The sequence below is a fragment of the Cervus elaphus genome, chromosome 1 (assembly GCF_910594005.1).
Source record: "Cervus elaphus chromosome 1, mCerEla1.1, whole genome shotgun sequence".
Taxonomy (NCBI): domain Eukaryota; kingdom Metazoa; phylum Chordata; class Mammalia; order Artiodactyla; family Cervidae; genus Cervus; species Cervus elaphus.
In genome coordinates this window covers 19,674,575-19,686,973 of record NC_057815.1, presented here as the reverse complement: position 1 = coordinate 19,686,973, position 12,399 = coordinate 19,674,575, and the positions used below count along the sequence as shown (strand labels likewise).

Sequence of the window (12,399 nt, the reverse complement as noted above, 5' to 3'; positions counted from 1 at the left end):
ATCATTTTCTAATATCCATTTGACTTTGTCACAGGCCTAATGTGAGTCAAATGGGAATATGATAGGTATCACCACTCCTAATGTATTCAAGTCATTGATGACAACTTTAACGTCTGAAATTTTCCTAGAAATAAGGTATTGCTTCTAGCTGACAATCTTGATAAGGATAGGGGGTGTTCCAGGGGTTTTTACTTCGTTATTCCTGTCAAGATGATCCTCACCATAAGGACAGAGAATGAATTTAGAGATTAGCTGAACCCACTGTAAGTCAAATATGAAATAAAGCTCCATCTATTATTTGACCACTATAAGCCTCAACTTTGATTGTTGGACCATAAAGGTATTTTTGAGTCCCCAGGAATTAGCTTCAGTTTAGGACTATTGTATGATGACCCTTAAAAGGTTAGGGGACAACTCCCCAGAGCACTTTCATTCTAATGCACATCTGCAGGATTCTTTATACAATAGATACTTTCATCAATGGCATAGGATCCCTCATCAAGTTTATTGGCCTCTCTTTCAATCAAAGGACTCTGTGTCTGAAACTTAACTATGGTCTGGAAACAGTGAGAGGCCAAGATTATTCACTGTGGTGACTAAATTCAGGGTTTTGACTCCACAGCAAGAATCTTTTCCTCTTATATCAGTCAAGAAGTATACTAATAGTTCACCAGTGCATTTAACTCCTAGGCATACTCTGATCAATTATCCAAATTATCTGAATATCCCATGGATCAAAGCATTTTGATTACCAGTACATCTATGCTATACTTTAAGGTAAAGATTTCCACCTTGTCTTTGTAGCTAAGTGCTGTGCTTGGCCTAATACACTTAGAATTCACTCTTGTACATTTTCCCCTCAGTTTCTACACGAAGTTATAACAAAGTCTTGCAATTCTTTGGTATTTTCTCCTGGGTTGTAGTATGTCCTGGGCCCTAAGAATAGGGAGAGATTAGACCAAAGATCTGGTGGCAATAGAGTATGGTTGTGGTGTGTTTTAAGGGGAATAAGAGTTCATTTTTCAAGGTTTCTGTCCCAGGTGAGGTTATCACAGGGTTTTCAAGCAAAGGTAGGCTAATTCTTCTCAGACATGAAAGAGTAAATTAGTTCCCTTGGGAAATGAGACTCAGGATGACAGGATTAATGATTGCCAGCTTTATCTGGATCCAACCAGTAGTCCCCATTCTGAGTTTCATGATTCCATTCTTTCCTAGTCAATGTCTTAAATTTCACATGAGAAACTTGACATGACTGAATTTAACTCTTGCTGTAATTCAACAGCTCACATAATGAAGTGTTGCATTTTATTTTCAGCTATAACATCCCTGTAGCTATAAGAAAAGGGAATCTTTTCAAAAGGCTGTCATAGATGTGCTCAGACAATAGCTAAAAGTCAAAGGAACCGAGCATGCTATTTTCCTTTTACAAATGCTAAAGTGCATTGAAAAAAAAAAATCAATCCTAAACCATAGTCTCTGTAGTCATCATTACTGCCATAAAAGTCAAATGCAGCAAGCATTTTGGATCCTAAGGCATTTATTTCAGTTGACACTTTATTAAACTCAAACACAGGTTATGACTTTATGTAATAAAGTAGTTACAGTATCACTGTATGGCACAGATTAAAAGCGAAAGTGAAAGTGAAGTCGCTCAGTCGCATCCGACTCTTTGCCACCCCACGGACTGTAGCCCACCAAGCTCCTCTGTCCATGGGATTCTCCAGGGAAGAATCCTGGAGTGGGTTGCCATTACTAGTATCCTATTCCCTATTGTCAAGGAGCTCCATACTACACTTCAGGCTAAGGGTGTGACCAAACCAATCTCCAAATCCCATCTTTGTGAGACTACTTCCTCTGCAAGTTCTTTATCAATCAGATTCTGGTTAGGAGGCAGAAACCACACAAGTAAAGTTTAATGCAAAGTGTTACTCACTATAACAGAGGAATGACCAGAATTATGGTAAAGAGAACTCTAAATAATTCCCTAGGGCTGAGAAAGAATGCCTAAACAAAAATGAACTTAGAAGGGAGGTCCCTTCTCCTAGGCTGAGATTTAGACCTTGTTGGAGGTTGAGGGGTGGTGTCCCTACTTGATGGAGAAGTTTTCTGAGTTGCTCCAGTACCAGGCGAGCAGGAGACAGCTCTCTGGGGTACTGAGGGAGATGGTGGGGACAGGCAAGCAGAAGTCTAGAAGAGGAGCCCACGTTGGGGTTCACGTTGTCCACACTGAGGGGGCATGGAGAGGCAGTCACCTGGCCAGAGTCAGGGTAGGTGCGGCCAGCTTGGCAGGGACCCGAGGGCTCCAGGAAAGTGGCCGGGGAAGAATGCCACCGAATTTTCCTCACACGTATCACTGGCAGCTAAGTGATACAAACAAGGAAGAAGCAAAACCGCAGCACTCCAGACTCAGAAGGAGAACGCCTGGCTCTGGCAGGACCCTCACACACCCCTGCTCTCTCGATAAAGCTGGCTTTGTGCTGCCTGCAAAAGGGGTGTGCTAAATAAAGGTCTAGCTCCATTACTACAGAAGCAGGTAATAGATGGAGGACTGAGGCCTGAGGAGTAATAAACTGATACATAGTTCAGATCTCTATCTTTGAGTCCCTTTTCCTGCTTTGATGACCTTCAGACTTTCCCTTGCTTCCCTCTCCCCCTAGTCCACTCCACTGTGACTCTAGTCTAGCCACACATACAAAGGTACACAATCAAAAAAAAAAAAAAAAGATACACAATCAGTGATCTAGTTTTCTGAGTCCAAAAAGCCCATCACCTGAAAGGAGATCGGAAGTTGAAGGAGGGAGGCTAAACATATTACTTTTTTAAAAATATTAATATATAATTTCATTAAGGGATACTGAAGCTAAAGTGAAAGAGAAAGTCACTCAGTCATGCCCAACTCTTTGTGACCCCATGGACTGTATAGTCCTTGAAATTCTGCAGGCCAGAATACTGGAGTGGGTAGCCTTTCCCTTCTTCAGGGGATCTTCCCAACCCAGGGATTGAACCTGGGTCTCCTGCATTGCAGGAGGATTTTTAACCAGCTGAGCCATAAGGGAAGCCCACTGAAGCTAAATCCAGTAGTAAAAAAATTGGTTGCAATCTTAGTTATCTGTTTCTACCACTTTCCTCTACCAAAGATAATAAAATTATAAAAACCTAAGGATGTCTCTTCCACTCCTTCTGATTTGCAGCAGGAATGATTGAGATTTAGCCCAAAATACTGTTACAGTTGGGCTTCCCTGGTGACCTAGACAGTAAAGAATCTTCCTGCAATGCGAGAGACCCAGGTTCAATCAGCCGGGAAGATCCCCTGGAGAAGGGAATGACAACCCATTCCAGTATTCTTGTCTGGAAAATCCCATGAACAGAGGAGCCTGGAGAACTACAGTCCATGGGGTTGCAAAGAGTCAGACATGACTGAGCGGCCAGCACACACAGACACTGTTACAATTACCTGGTTCGGGCTGTCCTGTGGAAGTGTTACCAGTTTAATAAGAGGGCTTCTCCTACTTCTGGTTGCCTGTTTTTAAGTAAGTCCCAGAGGACTGGTAGGAGTGTTCACCCTGAAAAATCTACACTTGAATTTGCCCTAACACAAATTACTCATAAACCTTATAAGAATTATTTGTGGGAGGTCGTGATCAAGAAAAGTTTGCAGAAGATTTCTGTGACAGGTCTTTTCTGTTAAATGGTGTTCAATTTGAACTACAAGTAAACACTTTCCAATTCTGAGTCAATAAGCAAACTGGTTTTCTAGCAATAGAAGCCATTCTCTCAGATGCCTAGCTGAACTCTTGCTATTTCTATGTGAGAAAATTGTGTAGTTATTTTGAAGCCATGCTTCCTTCAGTAGATGCTATCTGATAGAGTTGCTCTGGGAGGTGAAAAAAACAAACAAACAAAAAAAAACAAAAAAAAAGATCAGACTCTGGGTACTGTGTTTTGGCTTTTGTGGTTGTGGTACCAGTGAGCACTAAATGCATAGCCATTTTCTTTCACTGGTCTTTTATTTCAAGGGACTCACACAACTTATATGTGTCAGAGTTCTTGATTGCAATCTGCAGAAAATGTCTGGCAATCTTAAGCCGAAAATATGTTGGAAGAGTAACAGGGACTCACAGAACTGAGACTGGAAACCCAGAGTGGGAATATGGGTGGACACCACAGTGCTCTGGGGTCTGCAGCTGAGATCATGCAGCAGATGCAAGCTGGTCTGCTGCTACCAGAAGACGACACCCTCCCTGCCCCCCAGCCTCCCAGTTAAAGATCCCAGGTCACTCCCTTCAGACTTGCATTTCAGGAGACTGAGGCTGGTGGGCTGAACTTAACACACATGCCTGTCACTGATTCAGGAAGTGGAGAGAGCAAGGGGACCCAATGCCTTCCTTTGGAGACAAGGGCACTTCCTCACTCAGACTGTAGGCCATGTGGGTTTCTGGGAGATTTCAGATGCTAATAGGAATGAATGATTGGATGCTAAATTGTCAAAGGGTGACTAGGCTCCTCAAGCAGTTTCCATTCACTATACCCTCTTTCAGGTGACAGGGTTATATTCATTGAATCAGAGGTGTGATATCCATGCGAAGGTCAGCTGAGGTGAAACAATTCCTCGTAGTTTGTCCATTCAGCAGCCAATATCCATTGAACATGCATGCAGTCAACACGGACACAGTGTCAGATCCTGTCCTGGGTTGACTGAGCCCCGAGGCACACATTTCCACGCGTGCCTGCCCTTCTGCCTTCATTCCTCTCATTCCTGCTCTTAGACTTTTACAAACTCATATAAAGAAGCCAAACACTCAGTTACTCAGCCTCTCATGGATATAATTAAACTCCCTCTGTTCCCCAGCAGCCTCCTCAGCCTCCCCCGTGTTGTCCAGATTTGGTCATTTGGGAGTTGGTTTGAACCTCTGTTCCAGGAAGGAGGGGAAGGGAGTGAAGCCAGACACATCCACAGGACTACTTTAAACCATTTGGGCAGGGTATTTTTACACAGGACATTGCAGAAAATAGTTTTGAGGGGTTATTTTTGAATTTCAGTGACCTGTGCTCTTCCTCCCTGACCCCAGTCATGAGCTAATTGAAAGCTAGTGTTGACACAGAGTCTGTTGGTTAAAGAGGCAGCTGCAGCACTCAGGAAGGCAGCCTTAATGTAATAAAGAATATGAGGCCTAATTCAACTCTGGCTGTGCCTCTTACTAACTGCAAGAGGTGTTTTATTCCCTTCAGAAACACAATAAAGTATGATGTGCACAAACATTCATGTGCATGCTTATTTAGGTTCAAAAGCAGTAGAGGGTAGCAGCTAAGCTTGTGGGGTCTGAATTTGGATGGATCCAAGGCTATGCAACTCCGGGCAAGTTACTTACCTTTAATTTCTGCAGATATAAAATGGGGATAATTGCAGCACGTTTTTCATGATGGCATTTCAAGAATTATAAGATATAATGCATGTGAAGCTCTTAATAATTGATTAGCATATAATAAGCACTCAACAAAAACAGTAGATATTATTACATATATTTATATACCTACCCTTGAATTACTAACTTCTAACCTTGAACAATTCTCTTAACTTCTCTGAGCTGCCTTTACAATTTGACATTCATATCTACCTCTCAGGTTTGTTGTTAAGAATGAAAGAAAAGGGTAGCTAATGTTTGTTGAACTACTGTATATGAAAGAAAAGCGTCACACAATACAAAGTGCTAGAAAGTAGAAAATATTATTGTGCTTAGCAGCTGGTTATAGAAGTCTCAACAGAAGAATGAAATTCACATTTATTTTACAATCACCTCTGATTAAAATGACACTTGGGAAGTACAGACCTTTTATTCTGAAGTGATCCATGTTCCAAACAAAAGGTTAAATAGCAAGTCACCACTCTGACTTCACAAGCAAATGTAAGATCAATCTGTCAGCCTGTATTTATGAAGAAAGAGAGGCAGCAGTGACAATACTCTGAAATGAAGTTCACCTTGTTCAAAAGACATTTTTTGTGGAACATTGAAAACCAATGCTGTGAAATCTGACGTGCTGAACTCTCCCTACAGGTGGCAGTGGACCCAACACCACTCAGGAGCAGTGCACAGGTCACAGCGGGCATGGCAGAAAGATCCTGAAGAAAAAAGCCTTTAATCCAGTAACTCAACAGTCATGAAGCACTGTTATGTGCCAGGTCACTGAGCTGGGCCTTGGGGCTGTGGGGGGTCAGATACCGGGGCTGTTCATGGAAACTATGGATTAGACCTACAGTTAGGAGAGCTATGCAGTGATTGTACAAAGAATAAGCAGGCCACAGGTCCTGGGAGAAATCCAGAAAGATTGCTCTGTTTGCATGGAAAGCCATCTTCCCCTTTCACTTAAAGGCGGTAGGGAGAGGGCATGTCTCTTGCTCTCCTAGATGGTCCTCCTCTCCATTCTGGGGAGAAAGCCAGGGGACTGAGGAGTTGCTTCCCACTCTTCACTCCAGGGATAAGGGAGATGCTGTACTCATCTGGAGACCTTTCTCTCCTCTGAGGTGTTCCTCATCTTAAATCTAAGCTAAATAAAACTCAAGTGCATAAGTCAAGGTTCTCCAAAGAAACAGAACCAACAGTATATCTATCTATCATGTACACACATACATATATACATACATGCAAACACATGTATATGGACTTCCTTGCTGGCTCATTTAGTGAAGAAACCTCCTGCGAATGCAGGAGACATGGGTTCCATCCCTGGGTTGGGAAGATCCCCTGGAGAAGGAAATGGCAACTTACTCCAGTATTCTGCCTGGGAAATCCCATGGACAGAGGAGCCTGGCAAGCTGTAGTCCATGGGGTTGCAAGAGTCATACACGACTTTGTGAGTAAACCACCAACCATCATATGTGTATATATGTATGTATGCATATATATGGGGAGTGTATCTGTGTGTGGGGGAGGATTTATTTTAAGAAATATTCTCACACAATTATGGGGGCTGGAAAATTTGAACTCTGTAAGGTAGGCTGTGACCAAGACCATCCCCAAGAAAAAGAAATGCAACAAGGCAAAATGGTTCTCTGAGGAGGCTGTACAAATAGCTGAGAAAAGAAGAGATGCTAAAGGCAACGAAGAAAAGGAAAGATATACACATCTGAATGCAGAGTTCCAAAGAATAGCAAGGAGAGATAAGAAAGCCTTTCTCAGTGATCAACATCAGAAAACAGGAAAACAATAGAATGGGGAAGACTGGAGATCTCTTCAAGAAAACTGGGGATACTAAGGGAACATTTCATGCAAAGATGAACACAATAGACAGAAATGGTATGGACCTAACAGAAGCAGGAGAGATTAAAGAGAGGTGGCAAGAATACACAGAACTATACAAAAAACATCTTAATAACTCCGATAACCATGATGGTGTTATCACTCACCTAGAGCCAGAAACCCTGGAGTGTGAAGTCAAGTGGGCCTTAGGAAGCATCACTTTGAACAAAGCTAGTGGAGGTGATGGGATTCCAGCTGATCTATTGAAAATCCTTAAAGATAATGCTGTTAAAAGTGCTGCACTCAATATGCCAGCAAATTTTGAAAACTCAGCAGTGGCCACAGGACTGGAAAAGATCTCTTTTCATTTCAAACCCAAAGAAAAGCAATGTCAAAGAATGTTCCAACTACAGCACAATTGCACTCACCTCACACACTAGCAAAGTAATGCTCAAAATCCTCCAAGCCAGGCTTCAACAGTACACAAACCAAGAACTTCCAGATGCACAAGCTGGATTTAGAAAAGGCAGAGGAACTGGAGATCAAATTGTGAACATCCATTGGATAATAGAAAAAGCAAGAGAATTCCAGAAAAACATCTATTCTGCTTTACTGACTGAGCCAAAGCCTTGTGGATCACAAAAAGCTGTGGAAATTCTTAAACAGATGGAAATACCAGACCACCTCACCTGCCTCCTGAGAAACCTGTATGCAGATCAAGAAGCAACAGTTATAACCAGACATAGAACAATGGTCTGGTTCCAAATTGGGAAAGGAGAACATCAAGGCTGTATATTGTCACCCTGCTTATTTGATTTATATGCAGAGTACATCATGAAAAATGCCGGGTTGGATGAAGCACAAGCTGGAATCAAGATTGCTGGGGGAAATATCAATAACCTCAGATATGTGGATAACACCATCCTTATGGCAGAAAGCAGAGAGACACTAAAGAGCCTCTTGATGCAGGTGAAAGTGAAGAGTGAGAAAACTGGTTTAAAACTCAACATTCAAAAAACTAAGATTATGGCATCTGGTTCCATCACTTCATGGCAAATAGATGGGGAAACAGCAATAGACTTTCTTTCCTTGGGCTCTAAAACCACTGCAGATGGTGACCGCAGCTATGAAATTAAAAGATGCTTGCTCCTTGGAAGAAAAGCTATGACCAACATAGACAGCATTTTAAAAAGCAGGCCCATTACTTTGCCACCAAATGTCCATCTAGTCAAAGCTATAGTTTTTAGTTGGACCATAAAGAAAGCTGAGCGCCAAAGAATTGATGCTTTTGAACTGTGGTGTTGGAGAAGACTCTTGAGAGTCCCTTGGACTGCAAGGAGATCCAACCAGTCCATCCTAAAGGAAATCAGTCCTGAATGTTCATTGGAAGGACTGATGCTGAAGCTGAAACTCCAATACTTTGGCCACCAGATGTGAAGACCTTACTCATTTGAAAATACCCTGATGCTGGGAAAGATTGAAGGCAGGAGGAGAAGGGGACAACAGAGAATGAGATGGCACCACTGACTCAATGGACATGAGTTTGAGCAAGCTTTGGGAGTTGGTGATGGACAGCGAAGCATGGTGTGCTGCAGTCCGTGGGGTCACAAATAGTTGGACATAACTGAGTGACTGAGCTGAACTGAAGGCAGGCCAGCAAGGCTGAAAATTCAGGTAAAGCATTGCTATTTCAGTCTTGCATCTGAAATCTGCAGGATGAACCTCCAGGCTAGAAACTCAGGCAAAATTTCCACGCTGCAATTCTGAGGCAGAATTCCTTTTCTAGGAGACTTGAGTCTTTGCTTTTAGGCCTTCAACTGGTTGGGTGAGGCCTACTGACACTGTAAAGGCTAATCTGCTTAATTATGGTCAACTAATTGTAAAAGTTAATCACATCCAGAAATACCTTCATAGCAACATCTACACTAGTGTTTGACCAAACAACTATATCCTAACCAAGTGGACACACAGAATTAACCATTATCCAAGGGAAAATAGTGACTAATATTGCTTGCTGTGTTTAAGAAAACTCACGGAATGATATATCAATAGGTAATAGAAGTTTGTTCTGTAAGAAAACAAAACAAAAAAGTCACACAGTCATGTCCAATTCTTTGTGATCCCATGCAATGCAGCCTGCCAGGCTCCTCTGTCCACGGAATTCTCCAGGCAAGAATACTGGAGTGGGTTGCCATTTCCTTCTCCAGGGGATCTTCCCAACCCAGGGATCAAACCCCAGTCTCCTGCACTGCAGGCAGATTCTTTACCAACTAAGCCACTAAGAAAACAAAGAAAGCAAAAAAAAACTCTTGTCAGAAGGAGCCACAAGTCCACAGAGACATGACCAAGAGATTGTGCTGAAGCCAAAGGCAATTTCTCAATGTGTTTGAGCAGTAGGCCTGTGTGGCGGGACAAGAAGATGTCAGAGGGCTTGCGTGGCAGCTGCAGTTGTGAGGGACACAGAAGGCCATTTTTACCAGTTAGAATTTGCTTCACACACAACCGAACATCATTCATAGTCTTTAAGTATGAGAGCACCACACGATCTTCTAAGGTCTAGAATAATGACTCTCAATGGAACGCACACAAGTATCGCTTAACAGTAGATCACAATGTCAGTTCTCAGAATGTTCACCCAGATGATACTAGTCTTATAGGTCCTGTTCATGGTCTGGCCATTGAACAGATTTTGAACAAGCATCTAATGATTCTTACGCAGCTGTTTTGAAGGTCACACGTTGAGTAGAGTTATTTTAGAAAGACAACTCTGGCAGTGCAGTGAGGAATGAACAGAGGGGCGCTCACAGCAGGCCGAGCTCAGTAGGTGGGCTTGACTCCTGTGAGGAATTCTGCTCATGTGCCTCCAGCCTTTCACGGTTCAAGGGTGGGGCGGCATTCTCAGGAGAGAGGCCCATCACGGGCTGTGACCATCTCTTTCCTCACTTGACTATCATTTTGTAACATATTAATGGTAAAATGTAGTGCTTCTTTTGCTTCAGTACTTTACAAAATGTTCAGTAAAACCATCTTTTGAGCTTTTACTTAAAATATACCCCCTCAGACATAAGTTCTCAGAAGGACCAGGGTGGGAGGCAAATACAAGTGACAGAAAATATTCTGAAAGCAGAATCCCTACCCACGTCCATCCAACCTGTCTCAGGCTACATGGATGAGCAGAACTGAATTGATTCTCTTTCTATAAAACTAGATTGCTCCCAGATTCCTTGGCTCCTGACACAAGTAACTTCCTGACGGGCCTTTGCTACTAGTTTATCCAAAATGACCAGATGTTTCTGAATCCCAGTGGGGAAAAGACCTACATACACCCTGGTGGCAACTCCCAGCCCACTTAAACACCATAATTCTGTACATTGTATGATGAACGGGTTTGTCCTCCCATATGTTCATATATATTTTCCTGTCTTTGCTTTAGAGCTATTCTAAATGTGAATCTAGAGCTCAGACCCACCATCTGAGTCTGCCTTGCCACCCTCAGGACAGCTTGACGGACAGTCTGGAACTTCTCCCCCTCCTCCCACGGACGCCCAGTGCAGCCTGGCCTGGTTTCCTCCTTGAGACGGCAGCTCTGCCCTGAGCGAGGGTCACTTCCCTGGGGCCCTGACTCACAGCCTAGCTCTCTCCAGCTCCCGTCCTCACAGGCTGGACTCTGCTCAAAGCTGAGGAGAACACCCAAGTCTCCACACCATGACGCCCACTGTGCCTGGTACCTTCTGGAGCCACACCAGATTACAGCTCTTGGATTGATGATGTTGGTCTGGGTGAAGCTGTTTGTTTATTTAGCTCCTCAGGACATTCTAACTTGTATTTCACCCCACTTGATAGTCCTGTTAATCTGCAGGACAAGCACTAGCTTTGCCAGCTCCATCCCTCCCGAAACGATGGAGAAGGAGCTGATGGATTTCACTTCTAAGACTAAGTGGGAAGTGGCATCGTGTGAGTGATCAAAATGCTGCAGTAGCTTGAATACATTAAAGTTTAAGATTATATTTTAAGTAAACTTGTCATTCAAAGCCACATAAAATTTCATGACATACATTGAAGAGAATTCAAACCCTTATACTATTTTCTGGAGAGACTCGGAGCTATCTATTGCTGCTTCTCCCTTTGAAGCTGGGCAGGCCCGTGAGGTCAGCGCAGCACACGGTTTGCAAGCCTAATGTCTTAAAGTCAAGGGAGGAGGAAAGGGCTGAGCAGCCAGACTTCTGGTTTTGATCACGTGCTTCAGCACAGATATTGCTAATAAAATGGCACTTTCTTTTCTGTTTGGTGATTTCTCCTTTTTGTATTCAGCTCTTTGGGTTGGACCGTGGTGAGAGAGATGGGGTCAGTGGTAGGATTTAGGTACCAAAATCCATCTCTGAACTCTAAGATTACATATTTGAATGTATTTACGAATTCCAGAGTATTCTTCAAACTGTGATGTCATAATTATTTTCAGACTCACTATAAAGGCACCAACAATGGCCAGTCTGTCCCTGTGATATAGCCTACTCATTGTCTCTGCAAAGTTTTGTCTGTGCCCCTTAAGTCAGTCTTTAGGAGACAGAAGATCATCATGTCCTGTTGAGTCCTAGAGAGGGTATGGGACAAGGTGACATTGTTAATAAATGCTATGAACTCTTTGGCTGGAAGCTACCATCTGAATACACAGTTTCATTATTACTTTGCACTGTGTACAAAGGGAACGCCTTTACACCATCACCTTAGAGGCAAAGAATGAGCAACCATTTTACTGGCATTTGGGTTGCTCTGCCACAGACTCTAGAAAAGCTGTCGCATTCTGATAGACCATCAATCTCAGCTCTCAGGCGATTGGCTCCCACCTACGCTGATGTGGAAAATCAATCTTGATTCCCAGAAAGCAGAGCAACTGTTACCAAAGGTCACAAAGCAATTGCAGTTGCTTTTCTGCAGCGGTGAGTGTAAAAGTACTTCTAGTGGCCTTGGATAAATTTATTTCTCTGTCCTACCCTATGCTCCTGGCCAAATTAAAAGAAGGAATGATGGAATCCAAATCAGTGATAATGGAGAAGTCAAGCAAAAGGGCTGTCATTAAAAAAAAAAAAAAAAAACAACTATAACAGAGGTTAAACTGAACTTAGAAATACAGAAAATAATGCTATTTCAAGTTTCCCTCATATAT

The 12,399-nt window shown here is 42.8% G+C and overlaps 1 long non-coding RNA gene across 2 annotated transcripts in view; it reads left to right on the top strand.

The window, feature by feature from the left end:
- The window catches only part of LOC122687297, a 32,150-nt gene extending 21,049 nt beyond the window's left edge, over positions 1–11,101 (top strand). For both annotated transcript variants that reach the window (XR_006339124.1, XR_006339098.1), the window contains exons 2-3: positions 6,054–6,178; positions 10,669–11,101. This is a non-coding gene — a long non-coding RNA (uncharacterized LOC122687297). The remainder of the gene's footprint in view (positions 1–6,053; positions 6,179–10,668) is intronic.
- Positions 11,102–12,399: the final 1,298 nt, after the last annotated feature.